General features: G+C 46.7%; 1 long non-coding RNA gene across 1 annotated transcript; it reads right to left on the reverse strand.

The window, feature by feature from the left end:
- Positions 1–690: 690 nt before the first annotated feature.
- Positions 691–5,548, reverse strand: LOC113621133 (uncharacterized). The gene is made up of 3 exons (XR_003433053.1): positions 5,443–5,548; positions 4,128–4,335; positions 691–2,212 (listed from the first exon to the last, which is right to left on the reverse strand). It is a non-coding gene; the product is annotated as an uncharacterized LOC113621133 (long non-coding RNA).
- Positions 5,549–7,814: the final 2,266 nt, after the last annotated feature.

A 7,814-nucleotide genomic window follows, 5' to 3' on the forward strand; every position in this document is an offset into this window, starting at 1 on the left:
AAGAGAAGCCACCGCAATGAGAAGTCTGCGCACTGCAACAAAGAGTAGCCACTGCTCGCCGCAACTAGAGAAAGCCCGCACGCAGCAACAAAGACCCAACGTGGCCAAAAATAAATAAATAAATAAATTTATTTTTAAAAAAAGAATCTGAAAAAAGAATATACATATATATGTGTAATTGAATCACTTTGCTGTATACCTGAAACTAACACAACATTGTTAATCAACTACACTTCAATTAAAAATAATAAAATTAAAATTAGGGCTTCCCTGGTGGCGCAGTGGTTGAGGGTCCGCCTGCCGATGCAGGGGACGCGGGTTCGTGCCCCGGTCCGGGAGAATCCCACGTGCTGCGGAGTGGCTGGCCCGTGGGCCATGGCCGCTGGGCCTGCGCGTCCGGAGCCTGTGCTCCGCGACAGGAGAGGCCGCAGCAGTGAGAGGCCCGCATACCGCAAAAAAAAAAAAAAAAATTAAAATTAAATAAATAAAAATTTAAAAAAACTAATCATACCTTTACAGACAACTTGGTCTTATAGTTTTGCTTTGCCAATTGTTTTATTTAATAAAGAAAAGGACAGGGACTTCCCTGGTGGTCCAGTGGTTGAGACTCCGCGCTCCCAATGCAGGGGGGCCAGGTTTGATCCCTGATCAGGGAACTGGATTCCGCATGCCGCAACTAAAGGAGCCCGCATACTGCAACTAAAGATCCTGCATGCCGCAACTAAGACCCAGCACAGCCAAATAAATAAATAATTTTTTTTTTTTAAAAAAGGAGAAGGACAAAAAGGTCAAAGGCACCCATATTTCCATGACCTTGCTAGGGGCCGGGGCACGTCAAGAATAAAGTATTAATACCTCCCAGTCCATCCCTCTAGTCCCACATCTAGCTTCACTTTGATTCTCTGCTTCCAGACCTTTCTCTCGGCTGTTTATCTGTGTGCCCTGCTAGTTAGTCAGTGAGCTCTTCCAGTGGAGAGAATCAGCTGCACTCATCTTCCTGTACTCAGCACCTACCATGGGGCCTGGCACGCAGGAAGCACTCTATTAATCTTTGTTCTCAATGGACCCCAGTTATCAACACCTAACAGTGCAAGGGTAAGGAGCGTGGGTTCATTTTACCCTTGATCTCGAAAGCCAAGCAATGTTCTGAGTGTGAGCGAGGCACTGTGATGAGCCCTTTAGGTCACCCCTGGCTTTGCACCATCTTCAGGTTAGGTTTTCTATATAAAGAGAATTAATAAATACGATTATATCAAAACTTGTATGGTAAGGTAGAAAATAGCAAGGATAATAAAACCAATGCCCCCAAACAAGCACCGAGTCATAGACCATCAGAGGCACTTACTAACCACAGGCAAAAACATGATTAGAAGGCTATTCCACTGATATATTTGTTTTACTTGCCAGATAAGTATTGATGTCCAGTTTCTAACAGATGCTATTTATATCAGAATCATAACAAAAGTGCCATCCATCTGCCTTGGCATCCAGAGAAAACATAATTCAACATGACAGTAAGAAATGTGCACAGCCAAACAGAAATGGCATCAGAAGCAAAAACTGTTGGAACTGGTATCATGGGGGGAAAATTATCACTTGACAAAACTGGAAAAAGTTGCAAGCAACACAAAAAATGTTGGCAGCTAAATCCAAATCCTTGAGAAAAATCTTCTCCTTGTCTATTCTGATATCAAATGGATGTTTGGCAGATTCTGGGGCACATACACTTTAAAGCTCCCTTTTCAGACCTTCGTACACTCACTCCCTCATTTACTGAGCATCTCTACTTTTGGACAGTGGAAAAAATAAAGGGCTTGGAGTCAAGAAGACACGGAGTCAAACTGGTCCCACTATCTACCAGGCAAACCTGCGAGTTAATTAACCTCCTCCTGACCCAGTTTCCTCAACTGCAAAATGGAGATAATATCTCTCTTTAAAGCACGTTATTCATAACCTGGAATCTAGGGACAAGGTACACATGTGTGCATTTTTAGATCTTCAAACTCTCAGAGGTTAAATGCCAAAGTGTGTGTGAGGTGATTCTTCTCGAGAGAGGATACATGGCTTCCACCAGGTTCTCAAGGGGCGAGTGACCCACGACGGTTCAGCGCCACACTCCGAAGGCTGTGCCAGGACTCAGATGATGCATCTAAAGAGCCTGACACACAGCAGGCTGTGCTCACTCCCGGACAGCTGTCCTTAACTTTAGGTCCTGGGAAGGCACAGAAACACGAATCAGCCAGAGCCCAGGGTCAAAGGCAGGGAGACCATTACGGTATAAGGCGTTGAGGGTCGTCTCCGGGTTTCATAGGACGAGGAAGAAAGGCAAACCAAAGTCTGTCCAGAAACACTCCAGCGGGAGAAAACAACAGGGTGGAGGCACCGGGCACATCAGGACAGTGACCTGACCATCACCGCAGTGTCCTCAATGCCTAGACAGGGCCTGGCATACAGCAAGTGCTCCATAAGTAACCGTTAAGTAAACAAATGACTGGGACCAACCCAGGGTCCAGGATAAGACCATTTACAAATTCCCAGGAGAAAAAACACAATTCAGAAGGTGTTCCTGAAAACTACTACTATTCAAAAAATTTTCATTTCCAAACTCCTACGCAAATACAATCATCCACATTCTCTCCCTTAACAGTGAGGACACACTGAGCCTACAGCCTGGTCACCCTGTAGTAAACCCGGCCACCCAGGGCTTGGTTATGAACCCCAGGAGAAATGTCCTTTAGATGGAGGCGTTAGAAATACTTTCTTTTTTTTCCAAAGGAACTAAAATGCCTTATTTGCCTGGACAAAATGAATTCAATTGCTTTCTTTTTTTTTTCTTTTTAATTTTCTTCTCCTGGGTTCAAGAAGCTCACAGCTAATAAAACAAAACTAAAGCAGACTCACAAATATAGAGAACAAACTAGCGGTTACCAGTGGGGAGAGGGAAGGGGGGAGGGGCAATATAGAGGCGAGGGGAAAAAAGGGGTTATTATGGGATTATATGAACTCATGTGTGTGAAACTTTTGAAAACTATAAAGCACTACAGAATTTAAAGAATCTTTCATTCAATGAAAAAAAAAAGAAGCTCACAGCTAAATTTGCAGCCCAACTATATTAACCATTACAGATGATCTGACTACTCTCTTTCCTCCTGAAGTTACTTTCCTATTTTACCATATTGTATATATTTTTAGAAGTCACCTCGAAGCCCAGTGGGACTTCTGGAGTACACACATATCTGAGAGTGTAAGAGCACTGGTCAAGAACACAGGCTCTGGGAATTCCCTGGAGGTTGGTGGTTAGGACTCTGCACGTTCACTGCCGAGGGCCCGGGTTCAATCCCTGGTCAGGGAACTAAGATCCCGCAGGCCGCACGGAGGGCCCAAAAAACAAAAACAAAAATAAGAACACAGCCTCTGTCACCAGGCAGTCCTGACGCAGAAGCCACACGTCACCATCTATCAGCTTTGTTGTCCCTTAGCTTCTCTGCATCCCTGCTGTCTCATCTATGAAATGGAAATAATAACTGTATTTTTCATATGCAGGAAGTGAGCACTAAATTAAAAAGGTAATGTGAGGTCCCAAACTGTGCCTGGAACACGGTAAGTGCTCAAATAGTATTAGCCAGGCGGAGCAGTAGTAGTAGAGACAGTAAAACTGCAGAAAAACAGATGAAAAGATAACAATGGCGCCTGAAACAAATTAAACAAAGTAGCAGTACAAGATTGCAACCGGAGAAAAAAGTGGAAAACGAGGCTCCTTCGTGCTCGAAGTGCTTCATGTTCATATGTTATTCATTCACAGAGTTTTCTCAAATGCTCCCTCCCTTTGCATCTCCTCTCCTAAATGGCGTGGATATCCTAGATAGCAGTGCGTTGAAGGTGAATTAATATTTAACTAGTACAAGTATTCAACCTACACAGTTGCACAGCCTAGACCTGGGGTATTCTTAGATAAGTATGCTGTACAAAAAAGGTCAGCTCGCTAGTGGTATTTAAAGGAAGGAAGCAACTGTTGGCTTCTTGCCTCACTCACACCTTCTCATCTGTACTGTACAGCTTGTTTGTCAATCCTGGCAGGGGAAAGAGTCATCCAAGAAAAGCTTCAGTGACCATGATGATCTACTAACCTTAAACATTCACTCGATACCTGTAAAGACGCTTTATTAAAGCGACTGTCTGGTTAACAGCCAATGGCGTCCCGCTGGATTCCTGCTCTGGGCGGGCGCCAGACTCCTGAGCACCCTCCTGGAGCTGGTTCTGTCTCCATGTGCCACTCAGCTGCAGGGGTCACAGCATGGGCGCTGTAGAGATCTCTGCACAGGAAGAGGTGGACAGCTGGAAAAGGTCAGGGAAACGGAAGACAAAATGGACAGCAAATTTAAAGTCTCATGTAAGCATTTCTTGACAAATATCTACAAGCACCTGCCATGAGCCAACAACTAAACTGATGGTATAGGGAAAGGGAGAGCACAGGTAGCTGAAACAAATCCTTGCCCTCCTAAAGCTTCCAGTAAGGCTGAGTGGGAGACAAATATGTTCACGGAAAATCAAAATTCTTGCCTGATTCACTTTCGATTCCCCAGAACTTAGCCAAGTAAATGTTGAATTGAAGACAACGGATAAAAGAAAGAGATGAAGGAACAGCAGTATGTGAAAAGTCAAAAAAAAGTCTTTACAGCATTTCTGTAAGTCTACTCATTTAGGGGCACATACAGCTTAAGAAACATTATTAATTTACTCCTCTCGAAAGTGAAGTAAGAGTCCTCTTAACAGGGGCAAGGCATCCTGAAAGGCAAAGATTTTCAGGAGAGAAGGAAAACGAAGTATGGGGTGATTTAACCAACAGTCTTAAAGAACCTCTGAAATTTCAGAGTGCTTCCAAACAACATTTCTGAGAGAGGCAGGGATAACTCGTGCGGCCTGAGGAAGAAGAATGTTCCAGAAAGACCAGAGATTCTGACATGCGACATAAGTGCTGAGTTTGAATTCTGGCTCTGCAACTTCCGGTTGTGTGATTTGGGGACAACCCCCTTCACCCCGTGGAATTCAAGCCCTCATCTATAAGGCAGAGTTTAAAATATTCGAAAGACTGCTGTGGGGACAGATGAAATAAGGGACATGAAGCATTTTGTAAATTGGAGCGATGTAACCCTCAGAGATGCAAGGAGGCAGATTCGCCATCTTCCTCGTTGCTTATAGTCGGTTTCCCCCACACAAATAAGACGGTACTATTCACTGCAGTAGCCCCAGGGCCGACAACGGCTCCTGCCACAGGCAGGCGCGCCACACACATGTGTGGAACTAGTAAACGGGTCACCAGCCCTATGCCACGGACGGGGAGGGGACGCTCCGCGTCCCGGGGCTGTGGGACTGCCTGAGCTGCCCGCCCGGGCCCTCCTCAGCCCCCCGGGCTCGCACGCACTCGCCGCCGCGCCGTCTTACCCCGGCCCCTTCTCAACCCTCCGCCTCGCTGGGCCCCTTCGGAGCGCCGACGTACTTCTAAGCGCGGACCCCAGGGCCCGAGGCCGCAGAAGCCCAGCCCACTCGGCGTCTCTAGGACGCTGTTGCCCGAGCGACGATGGCGCTCGCTGATTGGAGAACAAGTTTCCACACCTGGCAAGAAGCGGAGCTTCTATTGGCCAAGTCGACTACGGAATTGGGGGGGCGGAGGGGTGTGCCCAAGCCTGCCGGTGGCTCCGCCCCCTCAGAAGAAACTTCCGCCGGAAATCCTTTCCCCCGGGCGCGGGAGCTCGGTCGGAGTTCTGGTGGCCCGCGTTGTAGAAGCGTGTTTCTGTTAACGTGGCCTTCGCGCGAGCTGTCGGACGGGTCTCACAGAACCAATTCGAGCCGCGTGGCCACACGGGAGCCAGTCCCTTGCTACGAAGCAGACTCCTCACTTGTAAAAACCGAGCTTACCCACTCAGGACCTGGTATCAGGATGAAGGGAGGAATGTATCTAAAGCCGCAACCGCGTGCTACGCCCTTTCTACATGTTAGCACTTAGGGCGATTGTGATCGTTGCATTAATTGGTGTGTCTGATTGTGTCCTGCTGGCCTCCAGGAGACCTGGTGAAGGCAGGACAAGGTTGCTCTGCCAACCCCTGTATCCGCAGCCTGCTCGGGGCCACACGTAGATAGTTAAGTAGATAGTCATCAGGTAAGCCAATTCTTACCCACACTCGCAGGCTGAGTGGAAGCTCAGTAAGTCATTTCGATAATAATAGTGGCAATGACAGTAGTTGTCGCTGGCCCTTCAGGAGCACGTCCCTTATCAGGCACCCAGCTAAGTACTTTACATGTCATTTAATCTTTTATCTTCGTAACAGCCCTATGAAGTAGGTACTATAGTTATTCCCGTTTTACAGATAGGAAACCGAGGCACAGAGAGGGTCCAAGGACACAGCTAGTCAACGGCAGACCAGGATTAGAACCCAGGCAGGCTAGGTCCCACGTCCTGCTCTTCATCACCGTCATACCACTCACGGTGGGAGAGAAGCAGTGGCCCAGAGGCTCAGCCTTGCCGAGGAATCCCCACCACTCGTTTCTGTCAGCAGGTAAGTTACAGGGTGGCCTGCTGAGTGCCCCGGAGAAGGATGTTTTATGGTCCCTCTTGGCAGTCTGACTGTCCGTCACTGGTAAGTGAGTTTTCCTACTCACAAAGAGAGTAAATTCATGTCCTCTCTCTCCTTAGACCTCCTGCACTGAGTGAATGACCTCACCTCAGTTCCCACTGAGAAAACCAGTCCGTAAGAAGGGAACAGATGGGACTTCCCTGGTGGTCCAGTGGTGACCAGGGGGCACGGTCACCTCAGGGGGCACGGGTTCAATCCCTGGTCAGCAAACTAAGATCCCACATGCCTCACAGTGTGGCCAGAAAAATAGAAGAGGAAGGGAACACATGGTTGCCTCTCAACTGCTTTGGCGCCCATCTCTTCTGTTCTTGTTCCAAAAGGTGAAGGGCTGCTTTTCACAGAGGCTACTTCCGCCCCTTGCGTCCTAAACCCCATCACCATTTGCCATCTCTTGGCCTTCACTGCTTAGGTCAGCAGTTCTCCAAGTGTGGTCTGGGAACCCCTGGGTGTCCTGAGACCCTTTCAGAGAGTCCACAATTGTTAAAACTATCTTCATAGTAAGATGTTACTTGCATTTTCAGTCTTATTTTCTCGTAAGTGTACAGTAGGGTTTTCCAGAAGCTACATGATGTGTGACATTGCAACAGATTGAATGCGAAAGAAGATAGGAGAATCCAGCCGTCTTCTGTTAAGACAGATTTTAAAGAGATTTGTAAAAATATAAACTGCCTTTCTTTTCACTAATTCTTTTTGTTTTGGAAAACATAATTGTTCATTAGAATGTTAATATGTGATGGGTTTATTGTTATTTTAAATGAATTAGTGAACAAGTATTTAAATTTTTTTATCAGTTTCACTATCTAGTATGGTAAATAGTGATAGATGTAACTCACAACAAAGCAGAAGCTTTGGGGGACCCTCAGTACTTTTCAGGAGTGTAAATGAATCCTGAGGCGTGGTCCTGAGACCAAAAGGGCTTAGGCTAGGAGTCCCTAACCCCCGGTAGGGAACCAGGCTGCACAGCAGGGCGGGACCATCTAGTTGCAGGAAAACAAGCCCAGGGCTCCCACTGATTCTGCATTATGGTGAGTCGTATAATTATTTCCTTATATATTACAATGTAATAATAACAGAAATAGAGTGCACAATAAATGTAATGCACTTGAATCATCTGGAAACCATCTGCCCCTTTCCCCACCCTGGTCCATGGAAAAGTTGTCTTTCACGAAACCAGTCCCTGGT

This window comes from Aethalodelphis obliquidens, unplaced genomic scaffold (genome assembly GCF_003676395.1).
Source record: "Aethalodelphis obliquidens isolate GAN/ISIS:26980383/991018 unplaced genomic scaffold, ASM367639v1 scaffold8, whole genome shotgun sequence".
NCBI lineage: Eukaryota > Metazoa > Chordata > Mammalia > Artiodactyla > Delphinidae > Aethalodelphis > Aethalodelphis obliquidens.